Source organism: Manduca sexta, chromosome 23, assembly GCF_014839805.1.
Source record: "Manduca sexta isolate Smith_Timp_Sample1 chromosome 23, JHU_Msex_v1.0, whole genome shotgun sequence".
NCBI lineage: Eukaryota > Metazoa > Arthropoda > Insecta > Lepidoptera > Sphingidae > Manduca > Manduca sexta.
This window is the reverse complement of record NC_051137.1, coordinates 3,671,880-3,691,682: the sequence shown is the minus strand read 5'-3', so window position 1 is coordinate 3,691,682 and position 19,803 is coordinate 3,671,880. Positions and strand designations below refer to the sequence as shown.

General features: G+C 34.7%; 1 protein-coding gene and 1 long non-coding RNA gene across 5 annotated transcripts in view; one reads left to right on the top strand and one right to left on the bottom strand.

Annotated features, from left to right (window-relative positions):
• The window catches only part of LOC115448112 (calcium/calmodulin-dependent 3',5'-cyclic nucleotide phosphodiesterase 1), a 302,717-nt gene that overhangs the window by 87,012 nt on the left and 195,902 nt on the right, over nt 1-19,803 (bottom strand). The gene's annotated exons all lie outside the window — the stretch shown is intronic.
• LOC115451593 lies at nt 4,931-8,080 on the top strand. Of its 2 annotated transcripts, XR_005112835.1 has the most exons (4): nt 4,931-5,013; nt 5,813-5,870; nt 6,140-6,586; nt 6,660-8,080. It is a non-coding gene; the product is annotated as an uncharacterized LOC115451593 (long non-coding RNA). The 2 variants fall into 2 exon arrangements; XR_003939385.2 differs by having other exon boundaries at nt 6,140-8,080.

Sequence of the window (19,803 nt, the reverse complement as noted above, 5' to 3'; positions counted from 1 at the left end):
GTTTATGACGACGTTAATATATAGGTATATCTTAACGTAGTGGTTATATTCTCTTTAGGTATATCATAAATAGGTTTTGCTTTGTTCGTAGGTACTATGAATAAATTTATAAAAATTATGAGGGAGTACGACTTTGTTTAGTTATTTAGTATTTGGGAAACACATAGTATAATTACAACTGAAAATACACAAACAAAAAAAATAACAAAATCCAGGAAAGATTGTAGACATACTAGAAGAAAGTGAACAAAAACAAATACTAATGAATACAAGATAACAAAAATAACTTACTCGTAATAAATGCAAAAGTTTGAGAAGTCATTTGGAGGTTTATGAAAATAGACTAAGATCTAGATTCTTCATGACAAGAAAACTACACCATTAGATTTTAATCCATAAGGTCTTTCACGCAGATAAAGCTGTCAATAGAAACCTGATTCACATAAAACATTTGACTGGACTTAAATTCGAAAGGCACAAAAGTAAACTCGAATCAAATAAATTCCCTTCCATTTTCACCAGAAAATATACAATGGGGAAACGGGCAATAGGTAACCAAACTTTCATCACGTTTGGAACATAAACCTCTCGGGGGTCGGTAAGTTTGTGCCACCTCGTGGGTATTAAGAGGTGTTAGCCATCTTGTTGATAAAAATTGTCTGAAGTTAATATAATGTCCCGTGAGGGTAGCTGTTTATCTTATTGTTAAATACCGTCATCAAAGTCAAATTCAGATTCCATTTTCAAAGTGACCGATTTTATAGATATTTGTTTACTATCGGCTGTTTTAGATAGATCCCAATCTCAATCTTCAATCCAATTCCGAGAAAGAACCAATCAAAACAAGTAATTTGTAAGCATGTTAAAAAAAGGTTCTGATCAAATTGATAATTTTTTGAGGTAGTTCGAAAAATGCGAATAGAATCGTCTTAAGAAAATTGCGGTTAATCGATCGGTTCGACCGTGGTACTACTACCACTATTTCATTGAAAACCTACGTAAAAGAGGTTACTGTACATTTCCAGTGTATCGTGGCGAGTTATGGACAATGGAGGTGACTAATTGACTAATGTTACCTACTTATTTCTTTAACTTATTCATTTGCCCATCACAATCCCATTTGAATTGTGCATTATAGTCTTCTAAAGAAAACTCCAGATGTGCGTTATAGTCATCTATCAGGCAAGAAAACTAAATACTAAAATCCAACTAACCGTTTCGCCACTTAGTATCGAGCAGCTAAAATTTAAATTTTCACAATATTTGGCAAGATCCCATTTAGATCGCGGCTGATAAGAGCCGATAAATTGTGTTAAAGTGGTTTCTGATAGAGATCCAAGTGTGAGGAAAAAGATATGGTGAAATAATTCATGTTCAAGTTTATTTCATTTGAGTAGATTTAGCATTTGAAAATCTTTTGTGGCTGATAAATTAAGGCTAAGAAACGTAAAAAGAAATGTTTGATGTCAGATCGCCGTAATGCCTGCCTTGATCAGTGGAAATGAATATCATTATTCAGGTTTACATTTAGACTCGAGTTCTTATAATATGAGCGGCAGTCCGTATATAACCAACCGCAGTTATTGTTGAAATCATACTAAAGTCAGGTGGGTATTGCAGTACAGTTGAGTCGAACACAATGAGTGTACAGAACGCCAGATCTAGTACGTAGTACATATTTATATCGATGGACAGGAATTATAAAGTGGAAATTCTTAATTTAAAATGATTTCGAGCAAAGAAATATCAAATGAGCACTATAAAATCCGAAGAAACAGAGGTATAAAAGTATAGAAAGCTAACATCGTCATACGAAGGCGTATTTCGACATGTTTGTTATCAATTTATTTCGAATTATAAATGGGAATGTAACTTCCGACGAGGCAATTTAAACTTCGATAGACCGCCTGCCCACGGGGAAATGGCGTCCGAAATGCAAACAGGTACGTTTGTGGGCAGCAATAATGAAGGCAATGATTTCGGTTAGTTATTTTCCGTAGATTTAAATGTATACAGAGGATTATTAACTGATGATATGGGTATAGTTGGTTAGGATGTCTTTAGAGAAGGCCTATGTTCAGTAGTGGACTCCAAAGACTGAAGAAAAAGACGATAAACGTTTTAAACGCAATAAAAAATATATTAAAAGCTATTAAGTCACCAAGGTCTTTGAGAGATACGACGTTTATTTACGATACGCGACCAAGGAGATGAATTCCATTAAAATGTTATATGCAATGCTATATGATTTCAGTTTCAAGGATATTGTAGCTAGAGGAATTACCAAGGATAATATTCTGAAATCAGTGAGCTGTATAGCCTTACTATAATGACTTCGATCGAGAAAGAGACCAAATACGATTTGCAATATTTGCTCGTGTTGTTCAAGGCCAAATAATTGTAGGATCTGCAATTTTTGTTGGTATGGTTCGAGCTTATTACTATTTCCTGATAGATTATCAATAAGAGTTTTATAATAGTTAAAATCACTACGACAATTGCGTGTACTATTCAGCAAATACTATCAGTTTGTCCCGTGACCATTAAGACTGCGAAGTCTTCGAAACGTAGGGAGAAAACTCATAGTAAAAAAACCCGTGATTAAACCTCAAAAATGGTTTTATTTCAAAGTTTAATATTAATCTCGTAAATATACGAAATCTGAACTAATCTTGCTAATTCTCAAACATTCTTACCTAGAGGTACTAGGGCGTAGCAGTCTTTCTGCTTACATTAAAACCAGAGTCATGGTTATTGGGTCGATGTATAATTTTCATAATTATTCATTGATTAACTCTTAACTTTAACACTATGCTTTTATTAAGTATATTTTTTAACTAAATTCCCGATTATGGACTTAACTTAAGTCATTGTATAACGGATGAAAGGCTAATTGATTTGGTGATATTTAAAAAAATATATAATTAGGACAAGAAGCAAACATGCTGATTCTAAATACGCAAAACTGTATGACGCTCAAGTTGACCTGCCTTTAACGATATTTTTTTTTACAAAATATCTAAATTTCGCAACATTATATTCAGTGTGTGTCCGAATGCAGTAAATTTAACATTTGCACAGGTCTCGCGGCACCTGCACATCTCTTCACGCTCTCTCGCACCCGGTATGAATTTATGAAAAACAAAATTACTACACGAATAGAATAAATATTTGAAGTTATCGTATGTTGTCCGACAAAACTGCTTTTTTTGTGTGCATTTGTAAATTTGATTTAATTTTTTATGTAGATTGCAGGCTCAAGGCAAGTTAGTTTAGGTAGCTCGCATGGCTAAGATATTTTTTCATATTTTGGGTTTAGCAGGCCGCATGTTATGTCAACTATATATGTTTTATGTGTCATTTTGACTGCATCAGTGGTGTAGTCGTAATTACACACGCTATAAGTATGACTATTGCGCTGAGGTCCTGGATTCGAATCCCGGGCAGAGCCAAAAATGATTTCTTATGTTTACACGAATGTAAGACATTGAAATTAAACTACTTTTCGGATTTTATCGCGGTTTTTTTATTTTGGTTTTCTCCCGACGTTTCAAAGACTTTGCAGCCTTCATGGTCACGGGGGGGACTGAGGTGTTGTTCATCCGCAAAGTCAAAGTTACAATATCTACCTACATTTAAATGTGAATTTACTAAGCTTAGTTCTTGGTCTGCAACTGGATTATGGTACCTACGAGAGAATTGACTCAGCTTGGAATTATATTTTACTAGATTTTGCTCGCGGCTTCGCCCGCGTGAATGAGTTTTCCGGGATAAAAGTCCCACTATAAATTTTCCCGGGATAGTAGGCTATAACCTTCCTAGGGTCTTATACTATCTCCATACCAAATTTTGCTTTCTTATACCACGTCTTATGTCACGTCCAGTTCCCGTGGGAACGGGATAAAAAGTATCCTATGTCCGTCTCCTGGTTCTAAGCTACCTCTCCACCAAATTTTCAGCCAAATCCGGTTTATCCGTTCTTGAGTTATAAATAGTGTAACTATACCCACTTTTTTATATATATGTATAGATGGATATACGAGAATCGTAGTTTATTTTAAATGAAAAAAATAAAAAATCTATGTAATTAAAAATTTCGAAATGAACTTAGGCACAACAGGGCCAACTTACATGACGACAAAATAACATTAAAGTAATCAGTTCAGAACATAAAAAGCAATCAATCACATTGATGAAGTCAGTAAACAATGCATATTCATAAATGCAATTGTTCTAAGTGCAAGAACAAGATTAAAAACGCATTAGGCACGACGCCTACTCCGGGAAATTGCCCGTGTTCGTTTCCGTGAACACAGCGGAATCGATCCCGGGGTCTTTGCCCTGCATAGGATGTCACAGGAGTGCTTTCTCTGATGGGTGTCGGGTTCCTTTTTATTTGTAGATTTAGGTCAATTTTATGGCGTTGAGATAAGAATGTTTTACTAATGGTAATGTTGTTTTTTTGAGATGATGAACTAAGGAAATGTGCAGTTGTTACGACGAAATCAAAATAATATTTTACTAAACATATTTTAGACTCTTTCTCGCCAATTAACTCTCAGAAGATAACAAATAAATTTAAAGCGGCTGAAGCCAGCTTAAGGTCCCTACATCGCTCGCGTTAACTTCCGTTGCCGCTATAAAAATTAGCCTATAAGGATTATAGTAAAAAATATATAGAAAAAGAATCAGCAGTTCAAAGATTATCTGTTACATTGAAATCAATAAAAATTTTACCTGTCTTTAATAATAAGACAAACGAAGAATAGACATAATAAACAACTTCGACGGAGCAACCCGATCAAATGCCGGTAGCAAACAATTTCAATCGCGAAAAAAGGTGCAGTCAAGCGTCAGAAAAGAATAAAACAACAGTAATTAACGTTACGCTATACGTCTGCTAATTAATTGGTTGCAATGAAAACTGAAAAGCAGAAATAAGGATTAATTAATAATATACTTTGGCTTTCGAATGTAGTTTTTAGAATGTTAGGCGCCATTGTGATTTGCGTCGTGAGTACATTGACATTCTTTTGCTAGCGTAATACATACGTCACTGCTCTGATGGTAAATGGAGTGGTGAATTAAAAAATAATTAATTGACGAATCCCTTGCCATGCGATCGAACGATATTGTTGACGACGCAGATACTTTTCAGTAAAATTTAGTTTTGTTGTTTAATTATTTAAATTCTGATACCTCAATAAAATGTTTTTTTTTTGTACTTACTTGTCATTTGAGAGTTTTTTTTCGTATGTGAATAAATATATATTATTATAACGCCTTTTAAAATTTAACTGGTTGAATACTAGCTCATCGTCAGCAGATATTTTAGTAAAAAGGAGGTCAGGTAGTATAAATATGACACACATCACGCAGTTATTCCCGGGGTAAGCAGAAGCGTAAGCAGTGCACCCCTTTTTGCCAAGTGTGTTCCGTCCCATGATGTGATAGGGACGAGCCCATCGCCATATCGTGCTCAAACCTCCGACTCCGGGCTAATACTGAGCAGAAAACCCCAAATATCACTTTGCCCGACCCGGGCTTCGAACCCAGAACCTCAGAGCGCTGCGGTACCGCGAATGCAGTACGACTACGCCGCCGAGGCTCTCAATGATAAATATTGTCCAATTAAAAATAAAGAATGCGAGCCTCCTCTTACAGTGATTAAACTAGATCATTTAGTATGATGTTATTCTTCATCATAATATAATATATTAATTAGCATTCGAAAGTTAAAATGCCTCACATGTTTTGGATGGCTAATCAATATCTCGTATGAGAAATTTTGTAACTCTTGTATGTTTTACAGATACTTCTGGCATTAGAAGTAGAATACTCAGAGACCAGGCGCCATGAATCAAACATTGGTATACTTTTACATCTTTTTTGTATTCGTAAATATTTTATAAACTTTAACATGTAATTTCGTCAAATGACAAGTAAATATTACTGAAATTACTGTAATTGTGAGCTAGAAACAATTAACATTATTATTATATTTATACTTCATAATTTAAAATGAAATTATCAAACATCATTATTTATTTATTTTTCGTTTTTATGTTTACGACTTTTTATTTTACTGTTGAAAACTTTAGGTTAATTTCTTCATATTGTTAATGTTATATTTTTGTAGCGAAAACTTTATACCATTTGATATCGAGTGATGAGTCATCATCATCATCATCATCATCATCACAGGATTCTGAGGAACTAAGAAAAGGTAATTTATTAGTAGTAATTGTAGGTATTCTGTCAGACTCATTTTTCACAAGATTATTATGATATTATATTGTAATTTTAATTATTTCACAGGAATTGATAAATATTTGAAACATATATGTAAGTCAATGTTTATCTTAATTGTCTCCGCCGATTTATTTTTAAATAAGTTTTATTTTCAAAAAAATATACAATGGTTGCTACAAATATCATCTTTCCTACTTCACCACAACATCCTGTTTTTCCATTTCTTTTGAAATTTCTCTTAGAACCATGACTATATTTGTGGATCTTATTAAATTAATAAAACTTCCCAATTTTTCAGCGAAAATAGACGAAAAATTTTACAAAGAAAAATTCAGTGAGTTTTTTAAACTTCTTACTAACTTGAAGTTTTTATTGTACCTGTGAAAAGAATGTATTTTGTTCCACAGGAAAGGAAATAAGTGAGGAAGGTAAGATTTAAGGAACTATGTGGGACACAGAATACATTGTTGTTAACGAACGGAAATATATTCGATGTATTCTGAGTATCAAAAAGTGTGGATCTAAAAGGTACCTTGATCGTAGAAGCTTTGCTAATATTTTTTAGGCTAAGAAAAATTGAACTGTTCAACAATTTAAAGTCTTAACACTTTAGTGCTCTAATGTTATTACATTTTTCCTGTGTTTTGATACATAACAAAGATCGTCGCCATATTGTTTGAGATAAAAAAAAATCTTTCATCTAAATAATTATAAACATAGTTTTTTATACACTTCATTCATATAAATAATGTGATGTGTGGTTAATGTACGAAAGACGGAGTAACTAACACACGAATTTAATTTTACGCTAACAGTGTTTATTGCAGCTATAATTCTAAATCATGTTGTTTACTTTGGAAAAAATGTACAGAAATTATGATGTTTAATTTCTGTATGAGATTTATATCTTATTCATAGGTGATTCCATAAAACCGCTAGGTCAGACATAGGATGTGAAGAGCTATCTAGGGTTTGAGATGTCAAGTATAATAGTTGTAAAGCTATACATGAGTAAAACCCCGCCGGCAGTCGAGATTTGGCCAATATTTACGAGGGATGAATATTTAATAATATTTTTGTTCACCTATTAATATATAGATTACTGGTGGTAGGATATATTTTATATCTCTACAAGGTGTTAAAACCTACCATAGTGGTCCACGTAAGTGTGTCGCGTTCCGGGATCAGCCTGTGTACATTTCAACAGGCCGGCATAACTATGTCGACTGCTAAGGGACAATCATCTCTCGTCAGTCGAAATTCTATTGAACCCCACTCCACTTACCCTTAGGTTCAGTGGGATAGTTTTGCTGTAACCGAATAAAAAAAAAATATGAATTACAGGCAATTTAACAAATTCATAGGCTGACAAGGCTTTACCCAAATTCATTTGTCAAAATAACCTACAAAGTGACCTCTAACTTTCCTTATTTATAAGCCTAGCATTTTTTCTTACGTAGTTCATAATATTGCAATCTCGCGCGCGACGGTAGCATAGACATCGTTTTAAATTGAATTACTTTCGCCTTGCAGAAAAGAATGAAGAAAAGTTTTATGAAGATTTACTGAAAAAAATAAAAATGATTAATGTTTAAAGAGTATGGACTTTTATTTACGCCAATTTATACTTACAAAATGGAACAGATAAGTATAATTAAAAGAAGATTCCGATAGGCGCAGCCTATGTTTTAATAAATTATGATATTGCATACAAATTGATTATAAATAAAATAAATATCCGTAATCACGTAGGCGAAAATAGTTGTGTTTATGATATGCAAAGAGAACTTATAAGAAGAATTGTATACCAATACTAGGGTATTTTGCCCGTTTTTCTCTGAAGACTGCCTTCCGAACTGGTAGTAGAGTTATAATATAAAATAATAATATCAGCCCTGTATTATATACTTGCCCACTGCTGAGCACGGGCCTCCTCTACTACTGAGAGGGATTAGACCTTAGTCCATCACGCTGGCCTAGTGCGGAATGATAGACTTCACACACCTTCGAAATTCCTACAGAGAACTTCTCAGATGAGCAGGCTTCCTCACGATGTTTTCCTTCACCGTTAAAGAGAACGATAAATTCACAAAGAATTCACACATGATTTTAGAAAAGTCAGAGGTGTGTGCCCTTGGGATTTGAACCTACGGACATTCGTCTTGGCAGTCCGTTCCACGCCCAACTTATATCGTATATCGTCGCTTTTTTAATAGGTAGTAGAGTTGATATTGACGAAATCTATATAATGTATAACATTTTAAAGGTTTCAAATAAATTATTTAATTTAATATTAATAACAATAATATTAAATAAAATTTTAAATACAAAAAGTAATATATTATGGCGCGGCACTTGGACCATTAGAAGACACATACTTAATCAGGAGATTAGTATATTTTATATATTTCTTTTATTTTATTGAAGAAAGAAACAGATGTCCATAAATATAATATATATACATACAATATAGAATATATGTTCTCATAAGTAACTCAGGGATCAATAAAATATCTACGTAAAAAGGTTTGTTTCCAAGTTGTAGATCAATTCTGAAATTTATTTCAGTAATGGAGAGCTAAATTATCCCTGTGCAGTGCTAAAATCTTATTTCTATTGTATAAATAAACGTAAATACGACTGAAGCAGCCAGTAAAGACTACTTTCCAAACTATAGTATTGTTTAAAACAAAGTCCACTTCGTCATTGAAAAGAAAACAGAGTATAAACGACACGAACACGGAATAAATTTTCAATCTAGCACCTTATTTACTGTAAAAACTCAGTTTCCAGAAATTATTTAAGTATGCACCATCGTTGTGACCTGGCGGGAACTCGGTTCCAGTCCCGGATCTTGAATTTTTTGAAGGCGGGGCAAAATCTGGATAATGCCGCTCCACCACCTATGTTTTTAATTTTGTCATCATCATCATTTCGGGCCCCGCAGGAAATAATTTATGTGTGTAATGTTCTGGATGTCTCAGTAGTCAAAGTTGCGTTAATTATGAGTTGTGGCTTCGTCTGCCAAGTTTGGATTTGCCACCCTCTGAATTCGCCGCCAGGGGCTTGGGCCCCGGCTTGCCCCCTCATAGATCCGGGGCTGCTCGGCGCGTGCCACGAACATTAATTAGTTTGATCGCAGTGGCAGTTCTGGTGGCACCCTTAGTGACCTTTGGGTTCACCTGTTTGCATCTAATAGTTTCATATGTTTATGCGAATGTTAGATATACAAAATTGTATAATTGTAAAATATAGGTAGATATTGTAATTTTGACTTTTCGGACGATCAAACCTCAGTCTCCCACGTGACCAGGCTACAGTTTTCGAAATGTCGGGAGAAAATTATAATATAAAAAAACCCGATAAAATCTGGAAAATAGTTTCATTGAATTGTTTACGTCTAGTTGAATATCGTAATCATGATTAGTTTTCTAAGAAAAAGATACATGTCTTCTCTTTTTAATTATCTATGTATATTGTAGTAAATGTAATTTAAAGGACAACAGTTTAAAAGGTTATTTGATTTTTTGTTTTATTTCTTCCTAATATGGTATAGTTTTACTATAATGTTGAGAACTCATCGACCTAACTTTTTAATTTAATATTTTGGGTTGACCATAACGAGGCCTGAAGGAAAAATGTTTTCAAAAACAGACCTGAAAATTGTTTTAATTGCTCAGATACAGTGTTTCTCAACTAAAATAGAAAATATTCATTCAAGGGCTTCCAATATTTCATAGCTTAATAAAAACATACTATACATTTATCATTACAGATTACACCAAATCCTTCACCACGCCACTTAAAACTTCGAATAGCTGCCTCCTGCCAACTGTTACTGCAATATGTATGCTCAAAACATTTTAAGCGATTTAATCTCTTTATTCAAGTTTACTTAACACCGCCGCGGCTTCCGTCACATTTTGAATACTTGGATCACTTCCAAAACTTAGTGTTGCCCGCGAGGCGCTTCAAATGTTCCATAATCTGTTGTTGTATCGCATTTATACTTCTTATTTGCATGTTTAATGTTCAGAACATATTATTCAGGTGTAATTTGTTACATTTAGTCGTAGATGCCGGTAAGTCGTTTTATTCAACCTAGTTTCATATTTACGTCGTTTTCATCTTTGCGAGATGACTTGGTTCTCCAAATATAAACAGTTATACATCCACGCCATAATTTTAGGAGAAAATTCAATTTTTTCGTGAATTGGTAGTTCAGTCCGTAACACTTAGGTATTACTGGAATTAAGGCTATACTTACTGACTTAGTTAAAGAGGTTCTTCGAAATACCTGATCCGATGTGAAAAATTATTCTTAAAACAGGGAGCTACATTATTCTCTAGCGCTACAATCGAATAGGTAGACGGAGCAACGAGCTATAGTCAATATTAAAGTGTTGAAATGACATCTCAACACTTTAATATTGATCAAGTCTAAGTGCTAATGGAGTTCATCAAATTAGTATAAAAGCTAAATTAGGAAGTTAGAGCTCACCATCAGCGGCTGCAGGATGTCCATAGCCGAACATAAGCATCCCCCAAAGATTTCCAGGTCGATCTATTGGAAGCGACCCGCATCCAGCAAAAAAAGCTCAGTTAATTGAAATTCCCGGTGCAGCATCATGGTCAGTGTTATTGCATGAGGCACGTAATGTCCGACCCTTTCTATAAGCTTTATTTGTAGGTAATAAAATTAATTGGTTTCCGGTTTCCCCTTAATTTTAAACTTGATTAAAATTTGACAAATTTCTTATAGAATTTCAGATGACAGGTTTTTAATTCATATTGAAACCTTTTAGCTTCCTGTATAAAGTATGTACATAAAAGATAATGTAATTTAAATACAATTGTACGTTCGTGTATATAGGAAAATCATCCATTCAGATCTATAAAATCAAATGCGATAGGTATTCCAAAATATCATTCCATAATTGCCCAAATCAATATAAACTACAAATATTACAGCTTAACAACCCAACAAACTATTTAAAATGAAAATAGTGAACGGCATTATATGACAAAATCTATGTAACCCAAAAGATACAGACATCAACCTATTCGATTAAATTTTTTCCATCTGAAACAATACCCCAGTCTTTGCTACAACAGACCTATTAATAAACCGAAGTTGTTTACGCTAAGGCCGGTAATTAGAGACGTACAATCATTATGAAATTGGATAGTGTCTAATTAAGATAATTGCCGTTAGGTGGTATCGTTTAACACAAACAAAAGAAACAAAGAAGTATTGCTATGTATTGAGCTTTTGTTTTTCAATCAACCTTTACCGATGGTAGGAAATTTTTCTTGGCTTGGATAGCGACCAAAATTCATAAAACTTGGAATAGTGACCCACGTCTGTGTGTCGCGTCCCGGGATAAAAGCTGGATATGTATTTCGTTTCATATTGTTTCGGGATTAACCAGTTAGTGATTTTTCCTTCCTAACCGAATTTCGGCTACGGTGGTAATCTAAAACGGAAATCAGCCAAGTACACAGGAGATATTATAGTGCACAAGTATGTGCGCAATATACAGGTGCACTCTTTGTTCCTTTTCTTACATAGTCTGGTGAGACGTCAATCCGACATGACCGGAGAGAGATCAGGAGCGATACTAACAGCTTTACGTACGTTCCAAGGCACGGGATTACCACGACGCCAACTTCCTGACTCCGAGCTGCGCTTGAGTAATTTATAAGCTGGAAAAACCCAGTCACAATTATTTTGTCCCACCCGGGATACTAACCCAGGACCTCAACGACAGTCGTACTAGTGCCGTGTATAATTACAACCACGCCACCGAGGCAGTCATGTTTGTATCAGTGAAGTTGCAATACCAGTCTAACCACCAATGATGCAAGCTACAAAATGTTTGCTAAATCAGCTAACTATTTAATCCAACGTGGCTGTAAAGTAGGGCTTTCAAACAAGCTTTCCAGATGGTTGAGTACACTCAATTCGCAGTGGAAAGCACTTAGAACTATCGAATGGCGCTTATATCAAGTTAAATTCTGATAATTATGTTAAATAGTGTATGAAACTAACATTTTAGGTAATGTTGAAACTTGAAAGGGGAGAAATGTGATATTCTACTGCACCGATGGATAGGTTTGACCGGGCTAGTACTGAATGAATTCATAATTCACAGAATGCCAACGTGAAGCGTGATGACATTTTGGGTGGTCATGGAGGACTGTGACCACTAACTCTCATCTAGAGGATGGACCACCTTATTAATAGAGAAGATAATGGTTTAACTGATTTTGTTTTTGCTATGCAACTATATAATAGAAGTGAAACGCTAGACGCTTTGTCAAACATAAAGTTTAGTTAGCAAAGTGATGTGAACCTCCTTAGTCATAAAAATAAATGATTTTTTAGTAAATATTTATCAGAAAATCAAATAAAAAACTACATTTATTTTAGAGCTTCGACGAAAATAAAACATAAATCAGTCTAGACATCTTCGAACCCCTATAAAAGATCGTAACAGATGAAGATGAATTTACAAGAATATTTCCAACCATTGGCCTTAAAGTGTTAGCGATTGAGTTGATACCGGAATCCGCTTCATTATAGCGCAGAGCGTATCGTCCCGGCTGAATAAAACATTCCGTTGTCGCCACTTTAGCGGTTTTCTTTTAGAAAAACATCGTGTTGAATGCATTAGTGGCTACGGTTTACCTGTTTTATTACCATAATGTAGCCTTACTAGGTATTTAAGAATCGATTATTATACTATAGTTTAAGATTTCTCTATTCTGCGTATTATTTTTGGGGCTGCGGTTTTTACTTCGTTTTAGAACTATTTTACTAATACTATATTGTCCCACTGCTAGGTGCGGACCCCCTCTACTACTGAGAGGCTGTAGGCCTTAGTCTTGGTAGACTGGCCTTGTGCGAATTGGTAGTCTTTTTATACCTTTGAACTATTTATTTGCCCTATATTATAAATTCGTTTTTTTTTTATTTTTGCATATTTATAAAAAGTTAACGCAAGATATTATTAGTTACTGCTGATTCATAAGGATCCATAAAAGGGCAGTGAAGTTGACTTAGACTGTAGTAAAAAAACATATAGACTCCATCATTCTTACTCAGAACGGAAGTAGGTAAAAATAAACCGGAACTAACAGAGTGCATTACCGAACTTTTCAGCTCAAAGCGCATGCAGTGGGCGAGCTTTCAAACCGGGCGCGAGCGGAGCTTTGTCGACCACGCGTCTGTGTTCTGTTTAATTGTCCGGGAATATTTAGCTTTGTTGTGTGTTATCTTGGGATTGTTTATCCTTTGGACAGAGCTTCCATCTCTATACATATTATTAAACAAAGTCCCTTTTTCTGTCTGTATTTATTCGTTTTCTCAAAATATACTCAACGGATTTTTATGAAATTTGGTATGGAGATAGTTTAAGACTTTGGAAAGGTTAAATAATACTTTCTATCCCGGAAGAATATATAGCAGGAGTTTTATCCCGGAAAAGTCCTTCACTCGGGCGAAGCCGCGACCAAAAGCTAGTTATTCATATATTTATTTTTAATATAAAGAATAGAGCATTTTCGATTGTAATGCCTAGTTTCATTCACTGATGTGTCTAATATTATTCCTTATTTCCTATCATATCGTAAGACGGAATAAGCATGGTGAAATGGGTTTACTAATAACGTCTTTGTCTAGTCCTTCGGGGATAAACGGGGTGAGTGTGTGTTACCTGATATGTGGCTGATGCTCTAATTTACACGTAATTGTCAACGTGTTCAAGACTTTGGTTAAAAGATAAGGCCCTGACGACACCCTAATCCGCATTGGATTAGTTTAAGGGATTTTGAGTTAACTTCGAGTAATCGAGAAGTTCTGTACGCATTTACCTATGCTGTAAAATTTTGCTGTGTAAGTTGTCTATTTTAATGTCAAAAGGTATGCCGTTAAAGCAGTCAATAAACTCAATAAATTCTGATAATTATAAAATATCTTTATAAATTATGTAGCTATGTTAAGGATAATTTCTGCGATATGGTGAATTTTTATTCTGAAATAAGCAAGGCTCATTGACAGTCCTGCAGCAATTCACAATCTAAAATATAAGCCAGTCTCAAAGCTCACATTAGAACTTAAATAAATTCACATATTTACAAGCAAAGGTATAAACAAAATTATTTATTTCGCAACAAACTTTAGGAATTTATAGCGATTTTGAACCTTCAAACGCTCGTTTATTCAAATATTCTTCACCAAAGTTTAGGCTTCGTTTTCTCCCCTGCAGTAATATTATAAAATTACTATGTCGTGGAAATATTCAGTTCAAACATTGCGCTTAACCAACCGCATTGCGTCCGCAAAAGTTTTCCAACAAGCAAATAACCCTTACAACTAGTTCCAGTGAATTAAGAGTTAACTGATCCTTGAAGTTCATTTATATTTTTACCCGCAGCTTCGCCCGCGTGAGAGTTATTCAAGGATAAAATTCCCACTATATATTTTTGTAGGATCAAAATTAGCCTATGTCGTTCCCAGGGTCTCAAATCATCTCCATACCAGATTCCGTCGAAATCTGTTTGGTAGTTTTTGAGTTTATCCGATTCAGATAAACGGCTGCGTCTAGGGACTTGGTTCTATAATATGTAAGGATATTTCACTCATGTTTTAATATTTTGGTGATATATGTAATCTATTTCTGCCATTAAGATTTCTTTAAAATCTATTTAGAGTAGTATTCCTGTTTTAAATGTTTTGTAAATTAAATTCTAGCCAGCAATGGCGAAGGGTCCATATAAATCGATTCTTGTTGGCTTTTTATGTAGAATTAGAACGATTTGTATACAGCATTCGTGCGTATTAGTAACTACATGTTGTGCCGGCTTCTCTTTCGAAAAATTTCACCTTTCGCCACTGCCAGTTAGTGTTTTCATGTTGTTACTGGTGGTAGGTCTTTCATATCATGGGAGTCCGCCTGGTAGGTACCACCACAATGTCTATTTATGGTGCAAAGCAGCAGTGTGTAAATCACTGTTGTGTTCCGGTTTGAAGGACATTGTAGCCAGTGAAACTACTGGAAATAAGACTTAACATTTCATGTCTCAGGATGGCGAGCGCAGTGGAATACAACACCATACTTTGTAATTCAAAGTATTGGATGGTGCTTCTACTGTTAATGACCGATCGTATTACTTAACATCAGGCGAACGACAAGCTCGTCTCATTATTCAAAGCAATAAAAAATAACTTTCGGGCTGAAATTCAAAATTACCTCATAGCATCGTAGCATACAAGTAATACCATGTAAGTAATATAGAAAGCGGATTCTTTACACTGATAATCTATTCCGTACACAGATACATACAAGTTGATAAAAAGAGAATATGTTTAAAATTACAAGATAAAAGGACAACATAATTGGGTGGCCGTTAAAAAACCTGAAACAATTCCAATAAACTGAGATAAATTTAAGCTGGTCATGGAATCCTTCCGCTTAGAGTCCCGATCCTGCGGGATGGCTCCAACCCACGCCGAAACTACTCTACCACTAGTTTATAGCATGCAATTGTTTTGGTATAGTTTGCTGTAGCAAATATTAATGTGCTAAGAGGTTATGGGAGTGACGTATTAATTTAAATGTTTTAAAGACTTACAAAAGTAGCTGAACCAATTGAAAAACCTCAAAACCTTAGGAACTACAGTCGAAATTTTCTTTTTTCTTCAAAAAAATTTTTTTATGAAACTAATAACGAGATCAGACATTATTTGGTTAAGATACCAACTAAATACTAACTATGTAACAATGGCAAATATTTTTATGCTTTGTTATTTAAAGATATATCTTATTACAATCCTAAATTGCAATGTCAATAATCCATGATCAGCCGGCTATCTAGTACGGGCGACAAACTTTGGTTTTGAGGCATATGCTATGTTAATCGGAGTTGGCTACAAACTTTCATTTCAACCGCGTCCTCTCCTTTATATGCCTATCATGATTCATGATGATACTGAAATTAGCGAATACAAAGACGCTTGTCTTTACATAAGTTGAAAGGGCTCAATTCTCTAAAGGAAATCCTTGTCTACATTTTTGGGAGAACTAGTTTCTTGTTATAAGTTACTAAAAGCCTTTATATAAGGATTTTAGAAAGCTAAAAATGGTTTTCTTTACTCCGATTTTTTTGTAAATTTTAACGTGGGTTGCACGCCTGACGACAATTTTTTTATACAATATTGTTAAAAAGTGAAGCGATTTTTATTAAAATGAAAAGAACTGTCCCATGGCTACAGAAATACTTTCAGAAATATTTCGCCAACTGACTGGTACAACTGTCAATGACTACCTGCCTTGGTCTATCAAACAACCTAGAACCTTGCATCGGGAGGTGTTGTGTGGTGCATTCCTTTTTTTAAATTCAGCGAGCTTTTTTGCTTCCGACAGCTGTCCATCCTAGGTAAAATCCGCAGTTAAGTAAGTAGTTGGTAGATTTAATTTGAAGAGAAATATCTGATATTAGGTGTCTAAACGCTGTACCGTAGATAATAGAGTAATTATTTCTGACTATTAATATATTATATCTATGTAAGTATATGTGTACTGTACGTAATTCCTCTATTATATTATGATAATTCCCGTGACGCACAATAGGAATCTGTGAATATTGTTCGCATTGCTCGAATGTTCCAGTCAGAGATGCATTTGGAATTTCAAGGGAATACTAATTCACATGTGAAAGGATTTTCTTGAATAAGGGACTTGAGATAAAATTTTGTAAGACAAATTTGGACGGGAGTCGAATACCGCAGTGTTAGGTACGTTTTATTTTATTTAGTATTTGTTTTTAAACCGCTGGCTAAATATAAAAATTAATGAAGAAAAGAAATCGTGATACCCTCTTTATTTACCTTTCAAGATTAATGGAATTTTTTACTAAAATGATATCGAGTTATGTCATATAAATAGTTTAATTTATGCAAAAAATAACATAACTTTGTAATAGTGAGCCAGCAAAATGTTTTGTTGAGTAAAGTTGTTTTCTTTGTGCTAATATCTAAAATACAACATACATTATATAAGTGAAATATTTTATAACTTTATTTAGGAACACTATTAAACGTAGTACATATAAATTTATTAACTTTCGTTTAAACATTATCTTTTAACGATAAATTAATTCAATGTTTTGAAAATGTAATTAATTTTCAAACAATACAATGGGCATTACGATTTCTAATCTTGAAATGACACAATGAAAATTGATTTATTTCAAACTTTCTTCAAGAAGAACGAACCCTTTAAATTTCCTGGCTCGAATCAAATTAATTTTAGGTTCACCCTGCCATTGCACAATGAATTCTAATTTTATAACACTTGAACGAGTTTTAATAATGATATCAATCATTATTCACAAATTGAGGCTTTGTATTATTGGAATCTAGACATAACAAATTGCTGACAAGGTTCAAAGTCGCATCGACATCGATTAACAACTTTTTGGAACCTTTTATCCCCGCTAACTATTTATTGTGTAAGTTAGGTTACTTTGTAAATCCAATTTATACTAATAAATACGAAAGTAGCAGTAGAAAGTATCTTTATGCGTTTAAGGCTATTTTACTGAACCGATTTTAATGAAATTCGGTACGGAGGAAGCTTCCACCAGAAGATACTACAATTACAATTTTTATTGTAGAATATCAGGTTTCAGTTGTCAGTTTCCTCGAAGCATGTTCTGCCGTCTGTATCATGCTCTGAGGAATTGTGCAATTTAATCCACTCCTCTCCTTTCCTTCGCGGAATCACGCGTGTTGGTATGTGAAGCTACTGCTTAATGGTTCAAACCATCACGGCCTGAACTCCTAGGTTCGCCAACTCTTTTCTTTGCGGCATCATCAAGCTTTGGAATAGTTTACCTGAGTGCCTGTTCCCTCCTTCCTATAATCCTGGGTCTTCCCGCCGTAGCGTGAAGAAGTATCTTAGTAGACCGACATGATTGTATTAAATGGCATAAGATAGCCATCTGTTGCCATTCGATATTTTATCGGACGGTATTACGCTTTACATCAGGTACAGTGTAGTCACATTCATTAAAAAAATGTAATAGAAGGTAGTAACTACTGACAGAACCGACCAAACCTCATATAGGGAGAATCGGGAGAGGAAAAGGCCTGTTAGTGCTTGCTGACAGAGGTGTCCCTGAATTGGTATTGGGAAAATTGGGAATTTAGTGTTCCGTTCATATTTTGTTCAATTATTAAATTATAAAGCGGCGATAGCCTAGTTGGGTGTGGAACGGACTGCCGAGACAGATGTCCGCAGGTTCAAATCCCAAGGGCACACACTTCTGACTTTTCTAAAATCATGTGTGTATTCTTTGTGAATTTATCGTTCGCTTTAACGGTGAAGGAAAACATTGTGAGGAAACCTGCACATCTGAGAAATTCTCTACAGGAAATTCGAAGGTGTGTGAAGTCTACCAATCCGCACTAGGCCAGCGTGGTGGACTAAGGCCTAATCCCTCTCAGTAGTAGAGGAGGCCCGTGCTCAGCAGTGGGCAAGTATATAATACAGGGCTGATATTATTATTACTAAATTATAATTGCTAAATAATTAAGTAAAATTTAAAAATCATTTTAGGGATATCCTAAATATATATAAGCTAGAGCGACATAATGGCATATGCAGAAGCCCTTTAAACCAGAATTAAAAAGATATATATACGTAAGTACGTTGTTAACATTAACACCACATATCTAATGCGTATCTGTATATAACCAAGGATGAACTAACAATGGCGATATCTGATCGTACTCGATATAACTTATAGACAGACTACCCGCTTTCACAGTTCGCGGCAACGAAACCAATTGTATTATGTCCCGAATTGAATTTCACCAGTTTTCCGAATTGGTTGATATTAATTTTCTATAATACTCGCTGTGATCTCCGGAATATCAGACAAAAATGAACCTTGCGAATTGTGTTTACTGTGACTGTAAATCGATGATAGTTTATTTCTGTTGTTATTTATTTTGCACTGACTTTATACTTTTAAAACTTAGTTAGATATCAGCCCTGTATGCTGTCCCACTGCTGGGCACGGGCCTCCGCTACTACTGAGACGAATTAGGTCTTAGTCCACCACGCCTAGTGCGGTTTGGTAGACTTCACACACCCTCAAAATTATGCAGTTATAGTGTGCAGGTTTCCTCACGATGTTTTCCTTCACCGTTGAAGCACCGTTGATTTTGGAAAAGAGTTGTGTGGCGTTAGGTTTTGAACCTGCGGACATTCGTCTCGGCAGTCTGTTACAGAACCAACTAGACTATCGCCGCCTTTTAGTCCTTGGAAATTGCAACATATTAAATAATAAAATGATGGAGTGTTTAATAGCAAAATCCATATCGGACTTGAATTGGGCGCTATTGTGTTTCGGTCAGAGTAAGGCGTTATTGTTCCGAATTTCACTTCCATAACATCCGCAATAGCCTTTGTGTTCGCGAATGTTCTAAGTATTCATATGTTAATTAGTATTATATATGAATAAAATTCGTTTTTGTTCATT